Below are 15,209 nucleotides of genomic sequence, written 5' to 3' on the forward strand. Positions count from 1 at the left end.
AAATCATTTACTCAGTCATTCTCAACATTTATGGATTTCTTTCATCTGCGTATGCTTTTAGAAAACACAGCTCTTGGTCATTTTTGTCGGCCCAAGTCAAATATTTTCAGAAACCCACCACTTCCCCAGCTCCACCCGTAAAGATCTGGTACAGGGCGATTTTTATTATATATGGGGTACTTTCATACACGCTTTCTTTTATTTGATTCAACTAATCCAGTTACAAAAAAAAATGCCTGAATGGTTTATTCACAATCAAAGTGAGTGATAAATTGATCAGCATTACGGTAATAAGGGTTTTGGGGGAAAATTAACTTGATCATTAAATTAAATGGTAAGAAATTTTAAGCTCAAGATCATTTCAGTATGTGAGCATGTAATTCACAAAAACCTGTCTGAATGAACCATTCACAAATTCACTGTCTCGGTGATCCTGTTACAGTGGTTAGCAGCTCACATCAAACGAAGAAGATGAATAACCTTTCTATGGGAATATATGGTGTCCAACCGTCATCCTGGTGTTCCTAATAGGCTGTTTATATAAAACATCACAGGTGGTAGCACATGGCCGCCATGTGTGTGTGTGTGTGTGTGTGTGTGTAGTGTGAAAGAGGACATCATGTTTTCAGTAGGACGGTCCACCTCTGTGTGTGACAAACAGGATGGATGAGTCAGATGCTTCAATCGCTCACCCCTTCCTGTCCTTTTGAACACGCTGTTAAACTCTGAGAGACACCAATAAGGCACACAGGTGTTCACAGCACCCAAAATTAACCACGGTGAAATTACAAACTGTATTGTCTGAAATATTGTTTACCTAAACAAAACATCCATATAATTTCTTATAAAAAAGGCTGCATTTATTTGATCAAAAATACAGTAAAGCAGCACTATTTATAAAAATGTTTTTAAAAAAACATTCTGCTTGTGAATTTTCAGCATCATTACTCCAGTCTTCAGTGTCACACATCAATCAGAAATCATTCTAATATGTTGTATTTACTCCCTCAAAAATATTATTATCAATGCTGATAATAAACTTTTTATTCAGGATTCTGATTAATAGGAAATTCAAAAGATCAGCATTTATGAAACGAAAAATATTTTGTAACATTTGAAGTTTGTCAGTTTTCATTCATTTAAAGAGTACTCACTAAATAAAAGTGTTAATGTATTAATAAAAATATAATAATAATAATAATAATAATAATAATAATAATAATAATAATGACCACTATTTTTATTTCTCTATTTTGAAAAATAGAAGTTATAATATTGATCATTTAAATTATCTGTCTTATATTTCCATAATAGTATATTATATATATATTATATATATATATAGCTCATAAATATATATATATATATATATATATATATATATATATATATATATATATATATATATATATATATATATATATATATATATATATCTCATCATGGTAGGTAGTATTTGTTGTACTTGAGCTTTTCATGCCTTTTGATTTTGACTGTGACCTGAAACTAGCTGAGATAAATCATGAAAACATGCGTGTCGTAAGAGAGACACCAAACGTATCAGATCTAATATAAAGAGGCAGTATGGTGCTCAGTCAGACATGCTTACAAGCTCTGTTCATCTATCCATCTATATCAAATTTCCATCAGAAACGGGTATTTCCAAGTATCAGGGTGTCCTCCGGTAGTCAGACTTTTTCTGAACATATTTTCTGAGATTGACCCATACATCAGTGCTGCGTAGCTCCTCCTCTGGGCTGTTAGGCCTCTGCCAGTGGGGCTTTCTCAGCTGAAGGCCTCTCACTGGACTCCAATCAACCATCTGCCCTCTAATCAAAGCGCTGATTAAAAGATCCAGCACTCAGCCAGTGTCATCCAGACAATTAACGCCAATCTCGCAATATGCATTTTTCTGTATTCTGCCATAGATCCGAGCCGGGCGCATCACACGGGCATGTAATGCCTCTGCGCGGCCGCCTCAGGGACACACCGTGAGATAATGGCATGAGCCTGGGTGAATAACCCTGACAGTCGCCCTGATGAGAGCCAACAATCCTGTACTAATTGCTAAATGTCTAAAGAGGCAGATGTAATGGCAGGATGAGAGCAATTACAGAATAACAGAGTGCCTGGAAAATAAAGCACAGCTAAGTAAGTCTGTGTGACTTTTCCGTGACTTTTCCAGTTAGTTGTGATGTCTGGATGAGGATTTTTTTGTATTATTATTTTACAGAGATTGCACTCTCTAAGAGCAACTTCTCATCAATGAAATATTTTAGAGCAAGACTGGTAGGTCACGACCTAAAATGGATCGCTGACAGCAAGACTAAAACAATGCAAATTGTGAATTATAAAATGCAACTAAGCATTTAATTGTATGCAGCTAAGAATAAATTAGCCAAAATATGGCATAACTTGTAAAAGAGAAAAGAAAATGGTTACAGTATATTTTGCTTTTAATAGCAATAGGATTTGCATCTCCAAAAATGTACTTAAATAAAAATGTGAAAATATTTAATGAAAAAATACAATTAATTGTTTAAAGATTATTTACATTAAATATGTATAAATATATAATCTCTATAATGTAAAAATGATAAAAAAACTGCAAGACTAGTTATGCAGTGGAGTTTTTTAGTAACTTAAAATATATATAATATAATATATAATAATATAATAATTAAAACACACACACTGTGATATACTGTGATATACTGTGATATATATATATATATATATATATATATATATATATATATATATATATATATATATATATATATATATATATATATATATATATTCACAGTTACTTTTTCCATTAACCAAAGCAAAATGAATTACTTAATTTTGAAAACTAAATGTAATATACTAGAAATGCACTTAATCTAACTTAGTTGATTAAACAAAAAATGGATATATAATAATTACTAAAAATAAAATTAATTATAGATTAGATACATATTAGGTATATAATACATATCACATGTTTTTTTTCTATTATATTTAAACCTAAGACTATATTGATATAAGACCAGAAATGGCATGCAGTGGATGTCTGTAAACGCTTGGGTCATTCGCCTGGGTCCCCACAGCCTCAGGTGCCTTTGTCAATTCATGCCCAGATCTTCTAAGAACAACACACATGCCCAGTCATGCAGCACAAACAAGACAGACCTGACATATCATGGCTGACCTGATGTCACATCCTCTCCACAGTGTCTGTAGACAAAAAATACACCATTACCAACGAATGCATTAAATTTTGACTTTAAACGGTCTCTGCTGGCACTAAACTACAAAAAGCACTAAAAACACATCAAAGACTTCAAAAAGCTTCCCCTAGTCCAACATATTCATGCTGCAATTGCCCCAAATCCCACAGTTCCACAAATTTCCATTAATAACCGGCCGATCAGCTCATGGGGAAATCACGTGGGCCCTAAAATTAACTCATTAGAAACGGCACGCCCTGTTTCAGCCCGCGCTTTCAGTCTGTACAGCAAAACATCCCGAGGGACTGCGACGCTGTCTTTCAGCGGCACACATTCACTCATCCAAAACTTCTGCTGCTCGTAGAAAATTCTAATTCAATTTTACACATAAAATATTTGATAAACACGTAAAAGGAGATACGTGCTTCTTTTGTAAAATGTGTAAATCGGCATCTGAAGAGATAAAAAAGGCCAATCAACTATCCTTATATATCTCTAATAACAATAAAGACCACCATCATCATCTCATCTAGAACAAAAGACAATACAAATCCAACTGTAATATGCCATTAGAGTGTCTGCCATCGGGTGAAGGTAATATTCATTGCTGAATATGGAAGCTTATGAACTCCTCGAAGAGAAAGAGCATGCATTATGAATGAGGGATCACCAGCCTGATGGATTCAGATCAGGGGAGTACCTGGAAATGTCCTACCAGAGGCTGTAAAGAATTCTGAAAGCGTGCAACAGGATGGTGAGGGAAGGCTGGCATGCAGCCTCTTTATCGATGTGAAGCTTTTAAAGTCCAATTGAACTGCCAGTAAAAATGAATAGATCTTTAAATAATGCTCTGGAGGGTGGCGATGCAAAATCTGGAGAGCCATCCAGGAAAAAGAGAGACAGGCAGCCTCTCCCCGTTCTTCTCATTTTATTTTGACAGATACAAAGGGAGACGAAACACTGGAAACATCAACGCTAATGTACTACTTTCACCCCTCGAGGAGCCTGAAAGCTTTTAAAAGACACACTTTCCCAAGCGAGAAAAAGTAGCACGGTAGAAAACAAAGAGGAGCGTTCGGAGAGCTGACAGAGGTGAAACGTTGTACAATAAAGCAGCACATTCCAGCTAATTACCAGATATTAGCCAATTCTTACATGTGGGTACCTCTGACGTCAAAACTGTACCTTCCCAGACTCTCTTTTTCCTCCCAGCCTTTTGCATAACGCTGCTTTTGGCAGCCGGTTCAGGTCATGAGATAACAGGCAAAACAGGACCTGCCTCGCTCTCGCACACTACTCTCCAAACGACACACACACACACACACACCAAAAGATGCATATAGATTGCAAAGACTTATGTAAATGCACAGAGCTGAGAGAAATGCATTTACACAAGAATCGAAACTGGGAAACACTGATTGTTCAGACACTCAAAAATGTGCAATTGCAAAAATACAATGCACTCAAAGAGGGTTTTAAGATTGTAATCAGATACAATAATACGTCACCAGCTCTGCAAATAGGGGTGGGTGGCATTTGACAACAGTTTAGTGCATAACATAAAGAAAAAAGGCAAAACGAACAAATGAACATTACAAAATAAGACGTATACGTAGCGAATAAATAAACCCCAATTTGAATTGCACTCCTTAGAAAGAACCTTTTCCTTGTCTTAACTTGTTTGGGACATGTCCTGTTCTGTATTTTTACATTACTCCCTTTGCTTTGTTGTAAATAACTTAAAACAGCCCTGCCTGACAGTCGACTAGAACAAAACATAATTACGATAAAGCTGAATTTCTACTGGTCATTTTTACAATTACGCAATATGTATCTTTATGCTAGACAAGCCCACTGAAGACATACAATAAAATAAAAAAAAACGCTTTTATTTTTTCTCTATTCTGTTTTGAAAGCAAGATTAATACCTTATATACACAACAGTAAAAAAAAAATGGAAAAGTATTAGTAAAAAGGGTGTATGTGCAAGCCATAAAATCTTTTTTGATATGTTGGCATATCAATACTGAATCTTACAAATATAATATAACAAATCAAAATTTGTCAGAAACAAATTCTTGCAAAGGGTTTTATTTCATTTTATTTTTTTCTCCAAGGACCTTTTACATTCTTGAGTGAACGATCACTTTCTTACATTGACTACACAGTCAATAAACCAATCAATGTTTTGCACATTCCTCCATAATATTTCAATTGTGTGATACTGGAGGGGTAACTTGCATAGTTTGTCAGTGAAATGATTTGATCAAACTGAGTTTTACATTCATTGAAATAATACATTTTAAATACGCCTCTAAATCTCTTTCCAGTCTCAAACCTCAACAACCTTTCTTCCCGGGGGTCTTAGCATGACAGGACCAAATACTTTAAGTTTAAAACCAAACTAGACCTGTTTATTATTCCTTCTCGATAATATTCGGCTAATTTGGATCTAAATCTACCAATTTAGGCATAGTAGCGAGTATACAAACTTTTTCCTCAAGCAAAATGGACTTTATTTACTTAAGCTACAAATATCAAGGATTATTAAATGTTGAATCAAATTGCAATTGAAATACCAATCCTAAACTATATGGTGAATGTACCGTACCATAATTATCAACCATCAGCTCACGTTCACGTTGTTTACCTTCATGAAGCACGTGTAACAAGTAGCTGCTCTGTTCTGAGTAGGCTGTGACGAAGGCGAGAGCTTTAGCAAGAAGCCCACCTTAAGTCTGTTTGTTCTGCATTTCCACATTTGTGGCATAAACGGGTCCAGAAGGGTTTTTAGTTGCTTACGATGAGCTCATGAAATCTGGATCCCATCTGACAACCGAAGCCCTCCAGTTGCATCTAATCTGGCAGAAGCAAACGTCTCACGCCGTGACAACAATGATCGCAGATGTGCGCGGCTCTGACCCTATAGCAGCTGGATTAATGTTCAGAGCGTTTGACCCAGGCCATCTCCGCTCGCAGCAGGAAGGATGAACCTTCACTCGTAACACCAACATGTTTGGCTTGTTTAACAGCCTGGCCGTTTCCTTTCCCAGCGCTATGGGCGAGCGTTAATGAAGTTTCGCTGTAGAACAACAGAAGCAATTCAGGATGGAGGGGCGACGCGGCCAGCCTGCCTCTTTCCAAAGCTCTTCCTACGCGCACCACTCAGCTCCATGGCAACTCGCAGCGAGAGGGCCGGCGTGTTACAATACGGGACTCTCACTTCCTGTCATAAAAGCCTCAGCGCTCTTTTTTTTTTCGTGATCCTTTGTGAAACAATAACAGGCCTGTTTTGGTTTCCACACGCATCGTTCGGGGTTGAGTCTCATCTGAAGCTCCACCGCAAGGAGGTGAGAAAACGACAGTGGAAAGATAACCTTTACTCCACAACGGTTAGGAACGAAAATGAGAAACTACCTTTCGAAAGCTCCCAGCAGGCCTCAGAATCTAAAGGCACTTTCACAAGTTGACTCGTGTCAACTTGCTCAATGGAGCGAAGTCCTCAAAAGACTTTGACATTGACCTTTTGAAATGCAGTAGATAGTAATAGGACTATTCGAATTGTGAATTCAGTGTGGCTTTGCGATGACGGATTAAGGTCTGTGACTGTAGGTTTGTGATATTCAAGCAATTTTGCATGGCCAATAATTAATCATTTTAGAAATGTAGGTCTATTTAGATATCCAGCAATCTGTACGACTATGCTAAAATAACATTATATTCTGTAAATTCACTCCTTCTTTCTTTGCGTAAAAATTTGAGTGTTGTTATGAAAATCTAGCTTGTACTGTAAACCAACTAAATCTATAAAATCTAAAAGCGCACAGAAACATCAGTTGTCACTGCATGCCTTGGAAAGATGGTTTTATTAAAATCCAGAAAAATCCAGAAAAAAAGAAATGCAATAAAATGGGGATTGAGAGATGTGCAAACTTTCCTTGAAAGCCTCATGGATCATACTGTATTTTGATACATTTTAGCATGATTTTTCGAAAAAGTTATTATTATTATTTGTAAATCACGTTGCTCGGCTTAAATACACTAGCCTACTAACAATATAAAAGCTAATTAAAAATGTGTACAAATTTCACAAAAGAAACATGAACCACAACCTAAAGGTGCGCATTCTTTTTTTTCAGAGAGGTTGTGATCATGTTGATAATCCAGAGACCTTAGAAACCTGTAAATCAAGACTCTACTTTATAGAGTTAAACAAGGCTTTGTCAAGCCAACACTGAAAGTTCTGACAAACTCTGCTCGTCTAGTTCTCATGAATTTCAATTCAACATTTAAATTCAAACTGCATTCTTGCACCTTGTTTGCTACCTCAAATAAGATTTTCATTTAAAGGCGCACAGCACTAGTGTCATCCAGTGAATAGTTGGTATAGCTCACCTGTAACTTTAATTTGCAAGCAATTGTAAGTTGGAGTATTTTAGAAATTCCATATAAGCACTTGAAGAGTGCAGAATAACATCCTTTCTAAAAGTGGTGCCCTTATGAGGAAATATATGCATGGACCTTTGATCGAGACTGAGCCATCACCCAGAATCACATCTGCACTTCAGTCATTGGCTGGTCAAATCTGGCTGGTTTATGATATTTTATAAGCTTTTATAAGAGCCACAGACCACCTCAGCCACTCCTCAAGCCCTTACCTTCACTACAACAAAGCAGACTTCAAAAACGACACTCAAAATGGCCATGGACGTAAATTAACGTTTATTTCACTTCTTAGGATTTAAATGTACATAAAATTGCCCACATAAATCAGTAACGTTTATACAAGTGTGCTCGGTTTTGATAAATGATTTCAATTTTACTCAACTTCCTGAAAGCCAGCATCCGGAATATAATCATTAGAAACATACTATTAGCATTGTTCATTTAAACAAACTACTAAACCTAAGTATTAAACTTGGACATGTACCCCATTCCAAACTGTTAGGGCTATGAAAATACTGGCCCAGAAGGAAAACACCACAGAAACCGCCTAAACGCCCAAAACCTGCCTAGCAACGGCACAGCATCCCAGAAACCAAATGATAATTTTTGTATAAACGCGATAGCTGTGAGCATTGCTCACACGTTCTTTGGAAAACTAAAACAGAGTTAAAAATGAACACATTCAAATCTATTTCAAATTCAATTCTGGCTCGCGCCACTTTTCCATCCAGCCCTTCCCCCACAATTTCCAGTCTTTGCTCTGCTTTTGCTGAATTAAAGTGGCAGAGGCTCCCCAAAAACGCAAATGTAATAGCACTGTCACTATAGGTTATATGACAAGCAAGAGATACCCATTACTTTCATCACAGCGATGTTTTAATTATAAGTTCGGCTTTCTTAAATAGTCCCACCCCATACTGCGAGGGAACTAAAACCAGCAATTAGGAAGCCTGTGGATGACAGGTAGTGCTGCTAAGAATGCAGGGGGTGAATTCATATGAAGGACCTCATGCATACAATTATAAGATCAGAGCAACATTTCAAAGGAAATATTGAAATAAAATGTCACTGCTCTACTTTTATGCCTCTGACCTACTGCGCAAAGCACTTGGGTGAGTTGGTTTGGTTAAACATTAGGGCTAAATATAACAACGACATTTGTACGATCTCAATAGTAAAATGTATTTTCCCTGACTGTACACCAGTGATTCTTTCCAGATTTTGAATAGAATATAAATTATGCTTGAATTAACACTTGCTGTAAAAAAAACTATTTAACCTGACCATTTAAACTTAATCAACTTAAAGATGTATTAAAGTAGTACATTTTATATATTTTAAATAATATAAGAATTCTAAACAATCACATCAACAATAATAATAATGCTTATTAGTATTATTTTTATTATTACTATCATCATCATCATCACATTTAACTGCACTGACATCAAGCTTAATAATGCCACTAGGTGTTTAATTTAACAAATTAATTGAAAGCGGCAGTGATCTAAACTGAGCTGAATAATGATGTATAAACAAACTTGTATAAACCATTAATGTATCTTCAGTAAAGCTGCTTTAAGGCTGAAACTGAATTATTCATAATTGGTTAATTTTACAACATTAATAGGCAAGGCAAGTTTATGTAGCACATTTCACGCACAATGGCAATGGTAAAAGGAATTAAAATAATCATACAAACTTTGTTCAATCCGTATTGTAACGGTTCAAAATCAAAATTAACCACACTTAAGTGCATTTCAATCTCAACCGTTCTTTAAAGCCTCAGGGATAAATTTTCATACAGTACTGACATACAGTAGCCTCTTTATGACAGAATAGGCATCGCTTTCGCAAATGTTTAGGCTCATGGGTCTCTAATTAGAGTAATGATCGCAGTAGTGCCGCAGAAGTGAATGGGCATCAAACTGACGTGTTTCGTTGCGTGATTAAAAGCTTGTTTGTTTATAGTAAACTGCACAAAGGCAATGGCTTCAATTGACACATGCCAATGAGGGCATTCGCAGGACCCGCTTCTCCCTTACTCTCTCAACTCATTCTCCAAAGCAAATCGTTTGAAGAACTAAAGCTTGTAGTAGCGCTGGCAGCTGGTCAATACCGCCGCTGTTGCGTGGGAGGGCCGTTCTCGCTCCTTCAGGCCTGGCCCTGTTTCCCACAATCCTGTTCTGCTTTGGGTAGGAGATTGTGACCTAAAGGTCACCTAACCCAGGAGCCCAAACATCAGAAGTTTGATTGCATGAGAGAAGAACAATGGTGTGTAAAGACGCTGAATCTATACGGTCCTTTCAGAAGAGTGCTGACGCTGTAATGAGCGCATTCATGCTTGAAATGCGTTCAGCCTGAATGGAGCAGAATCAGTATGAGGGAGGGATCCAAAGAAGATGGAAAACAAGCGAACACAGTTAAAGGTGAAGTGGGGCGTTTTAAATAATTACTGTTTTTGGAAGTTCCAAACAATCCCACCGTCCCTGAACAGACAGTCACATTCAAAACTCAAGGTCGAGTTAACCATCTTATGCAGCCCAGACTGGTGGCTATATAATACAATACTGTACTATGACAAAATGTACTTCAAAATTCACATTTTACAGAAAAACAACAGTTTAGCTTGGAGTGAAAAATATTATTATTAGAAGATTTTTACATTTTCTGAGCAAAACAACACAGTGATGAGGAGTTGTCGGTTGCCAAGGTGTTGCTAAGCAGTTGCTAGGGTGTTCTGACTGGGTTTTGACATCTAAGGAGTTCTGAGTTTTTCATAGCATGCTGCTGAAGCAGTGGCATGTAACTACAATTAGGGTGATCTGGGTGGTTAGTAAGATGTTACTAAGATATGGTAAGTGGTTGCCAAAGCGTTGCTAAGGAGTTCGGAAAGTTTAATGGTTTGTTGATAAAGCAGTGACATGTTATTACAGCTAGGGCTGCAAGGATGTTACTAAGGAACAGGGTAAGCAAGGCTTTAAAAGCATTGATATGTGGTTGCTAAGGTGTTCTGACTGATTTTAAGCAGGTTTTTTGTATGTTGCTAAAGACTCTATGCATTGGAGTTCTGAATGTTTACTAAAGCTGTGGCATATTATGTTACTAAGATAATGTGTGTGGTTGTCAAGGCATTGCTATGCAGTTGCTGAGGTATTCTGAATGGTTTTGGGTAGATTTCTGTATGTTCCTATGACGTTTTTCTTCTTGTACAACCATGTTAAAGCGGTGGTTTGGGTTTTACTAAGGAACTGTGGGTGGTTGTCAAGCATCGTTATGTGGTTGTAAAGATATTTGAAGTGGGTTGTAACGTCTGAACATTGCTAAGTATTTTATAGTATGTTTTAAAAGTTGTGACATGTCAGATTGTTTTGTGAGCGGTTGTCAAGGTGTTGCTATGTGGTTTTAAGGCGTTCTGACAGGTTGCTGTGAGTTCCTGAAGAGTTTTGAGAATGTATAATGTGCTGGATTTTAGGACTTGGACTGGATTTTAATATGTATTTTCACATTTCTTAGACCTACTGAGCATTTTATATATATATATAATAATTTTACTTGAAGTACACACCAGTTAAAGACAAGTGAAAAATATGACAAAATACACAATTATTAATATCTCACGTAGGGATCCTTGTTAAAATGTTACTTATTACTTATTTTTGTCTGTTTATCATTCATCGGGTGATATGATCTATCATTCATCCCTAGTACAAACTGTTTAAGATGAGTTACATCAACATTCAACGTTTTTTAATAATATTTTTAAAACCCCTCAGTATTAACAAAAGTACCAGTAATGCTCAACTTAGCAAATCGCTCTATCAACATATGTCCTTCATTTCCAAACACTAACACTATTCATGTCACTCAACACCACTAAAGACTGACATCAATCTCAGATTTGGGATTGGAGACACTGACATACCATCCCTCCCTTTGCGTGATCTGGTCTCTCTGTCCTGAGATTATCGTGCTGACCACTGCCACGTCTGACGTCAGGCAGGATAAAAAGAGGGGGACGATTGCGCACAAAACAATGTAATAATCTGGGATGACGCTTTTACATTAGTCCTTACATTTTTTTTATGCTGCATTATTTTGTTAGATTACTGTACCTCAAATCCTCAGAGCACTTAAAACTATGATGGATATGGAGGCATCAGGCGTAAATTGGAACAATTCTTCTTGCATCATACAAGAGAACTAGATTTAAGGCAGAAACAACGTCAGAATGGGACAAATGCTAAAATTATTAGAACAACACAAGGCAAAAGTGTAGACATGCTTTCCCATGACCTCCAAAATAACCTCCAAAAAGTAAAAAAAATAAAGTATCCATGCATTTTCATATGTATTTATATATTTTAATATAACCTGTACAACAAATGTCAATACAGTTTAAAAAACCTCTGAGGATGCACCTCTTGAAGTAAGGTATGAAGTAGGTCCAGATTAAGCAGAATTGTATTTTAGAAGTTCAAATAAGTGTGATTTGATTTGTTTCTAATTTTTGGTGTTATTTTAAAGTTCCAAGGACTTTACTATTATTTTAAATGCGGAACAGAGCAGGTGAGTTCGCACTTTTGTCTGGTAGCGATTCTTCTGCATGTATCCTCTGGTCTTTGTGCTAAAGTGGATATTTTATGGGACAATGTTGGACCTTGTATCCTCAATAGGTACTAAACTGCATATAAAAGTCATAAGGAGAAACCTGCCTCGGATTTTCATTCTTCTGTTGCAAACCTCTGGAAGAATATCAGGTCTGCTCTGTTCCACATAATAAAAACAAATGGTGGAAGTATGCCTCCAGAAGACATGAAATAAAAAGCATGCGTCATGCAGACCAGTTTTATGACACTTTTATGGTGCTTTCTGTCGTTTTTAAAGCTTTACAGCTCCAGGTCAACATTCACTTTCATTGCATAGAAAGAAACAGCGTCAATATTGTTCTAAACATCTCTTCTAGACGGCCAAAAAAAAGTTTGGAATGAAACAAACATTAATAAACAGCATATTTTGGTTTGGACTAGACTAAAGGTAAACCTTGGGAAACCATTTAAGTAGTAAGTGCTTTATATCTGTAAAGCGAAACACAGAGGGAAATGACTCCCAGCATTCAAAGCTATGTGCACGAGACTGTAAGCGCTTGCGGCGGTCGGCTGGCTGTTCTCTCTCCTCAGGTGGTCCAGTCTCCATCACGTTTAATTAGATGTGCTGCTTGGGATGCTGACAGGAAAGAGCGTTCTCGAAGAGAAAAGTTCATTTAATACCATCACATCTGAGAGGGTGGGACCGAGTCCCTGGATAGGACAGCTTCTAATTAAAGCAGATTTGTGAATCAGATGAGACTCAAGATCCCAACTTCCAAGTGACACCTCTGACACAAACGTTATTCGGACCCTCCGAGATGTCTGTATGGTTTGAAGGAAAATGTTTAATGAGTGTTTAAATATATTTTGCATTGATATGGTGAAACACTGAGAAGAAAGCAAAGCAAAGGCTGGCTCTGTTTTAAAACGTTTAAAAGCACAAACAGTACATGCAGTATATATGAAAAATAAGAACAAAGTATTTTTTGATTAATTGATCAATTACAATTAATGGTAAAATTAACATTTGAAAATGTAAACTAATATTTTTCTAATGACACAATACAGCAAAAGACAGAATAACTGATTTGAAACCATATTTGCTTGGTTATAATACTAGTGTTTTGGCCACCACTGTATATAAATTAATTAAATATTAATAAACAAATTTAACCCTGTGTTGTTGCTGAATATATTAAAATGTTAGGTGGCATAATGAACACATGATCCTAATGAGATGCTGAATGGGTTTAAGCATTGTCTTTGTCTAAAGCCAAAATAAAAACGTTGTTTTACATGAATTAAACCTTCTTCAGATCTTAGTTTAATCTACTGTGAGATGAATGATGTAGGATTGTGTAAAAATCATCAGCAATTACACCTCGCAAACTCAATCCTCAACCGGAAAACAAGGCCTTATCAAAACAGCAAAAAGCCGTTTTGCTGACGTCGGTAAAGTTGTTTGTTTGTTTTGAAGATAACGATGGTCAGGGATTAATATTCCATAATCCAGTAAGAGATGGATGAGCCAGTCAGAGGTTTGAGAGCACACAGAGACTCAGTGTCCAGACCCCGGACTGACCTCATCACAGCACATTACACGCAGGCACAGCAGAGCAGAGCCAGGCCACCGACGTCACCGCTGCTGATTGGGGTTATGTTACTGCCCACTAGGTCACGACCCCACAGACCCGAACCGTGCCATCACTCATTCAAAAGCTCTGTGCGGTTTGGCTCACGCAACAACCAGCCGTGCAGAATAAGTCGATTTTGGAATGGGCTGATTTATGAGTAAGGTTGGGAATTTGGTCTTACTTTTGAATTTTTTTTTTTTTAAATAAATAACATTCTGCTCCATTACTGGTTCTCAGGTGATCATTCTTCCAACTAATGTTTAGGGGGGATAAAATAAACCTTTAAAAATTAAAAAAAAATCAGTCTGTGCAAGTCATTATGATTACCACATACAACTTCAAAGGGCTATTCTACCCCAAAATGAAAATGTTGTCATTAATCACTTGTCGTTCAAAAACCGTTAAAGTTAAGATATTTTTAAGAATCAAGATTATGAAAACGAGCTGTGAACGTGGTCTTTATGAATTGATAAACTGTATACAGCCTACATTTTCTTTAATTTTGTTACCTAAAACAAAATTAAAATTGTAATCAGAACCAGACAAATGGCTCGTCTTCAAATATTTTTCTTGGTTCCATGAAAAATCTTCATTGGGTTACTCCACCCCAAAATGAAAATTTCATCATTAATGACTTACTCCCTTGTCATTCCGAACCTGCAAAAGCGACGCTTGTCCTCGGAAAGCAATTTATGATATTTAGAATGAAAAGCAGGAGGCTTATGATTGTCCCACTGACTGCCAAACAATTACGAATGTCAAGGTGCAGCAAAGTTTGAAAGAAGTCATCCATCGGTCCATCAGTGGTTCAACCGTGTTATTATAAAGCTACAAGAATAAGTTTTGTACAGAAAGAAAACAAAAATAAGTTTATTTACTATTCACATTACGTATGCAGCTTTGTGTTACATACTGATTTCTGTACAAAAACTATTCTCGTAGCGTCATTTCACGGTTGAACCACTGATGGCAGACTCAGACGGTGTCCTTCATGCTGCACCTTGACAGTCGTAATTGTTTGGCAGTCAGTGGGACAGTCAAAAGCCTAAATTGCGTTCTGAGAACAAAAAAACTGGAACAACACGGGGGTAAGCAATCAATGACAAAATTTTCCATTTTGGGGTGGAGAAACCCTTTAACATCCATAGAATCTTTCCATTCCACAAAACGTTCTTCATAGCATTCTTTAGATTTTTGAAATACTCTAAGAAAAAAATAGTCCTTTCAAGAACTTTTGACTTTCTTTGGGCAACCAAAAATGGTTATTATACGGCATCATAGACCTCAAACTACTCAGCATTTAAAGCTGAACTTTGCCCTCTGGC

Source organism: Puntigrus tetrazona, chromosome 9 (genome assembly GCF_018831695.1).
Source record: "Puntigrus tetrazona isolate hp1 chromosome 9, ASM1883169v1, whole genome shotgun sequence".
In the NCBI taxonomy this organism is placed as follows: Eukaryota; Metazoa; Chordata; class Actinopteri; order Cypriniformes; family Cyprinidae; genus Puntigrus; species Puntigrus tetrazona.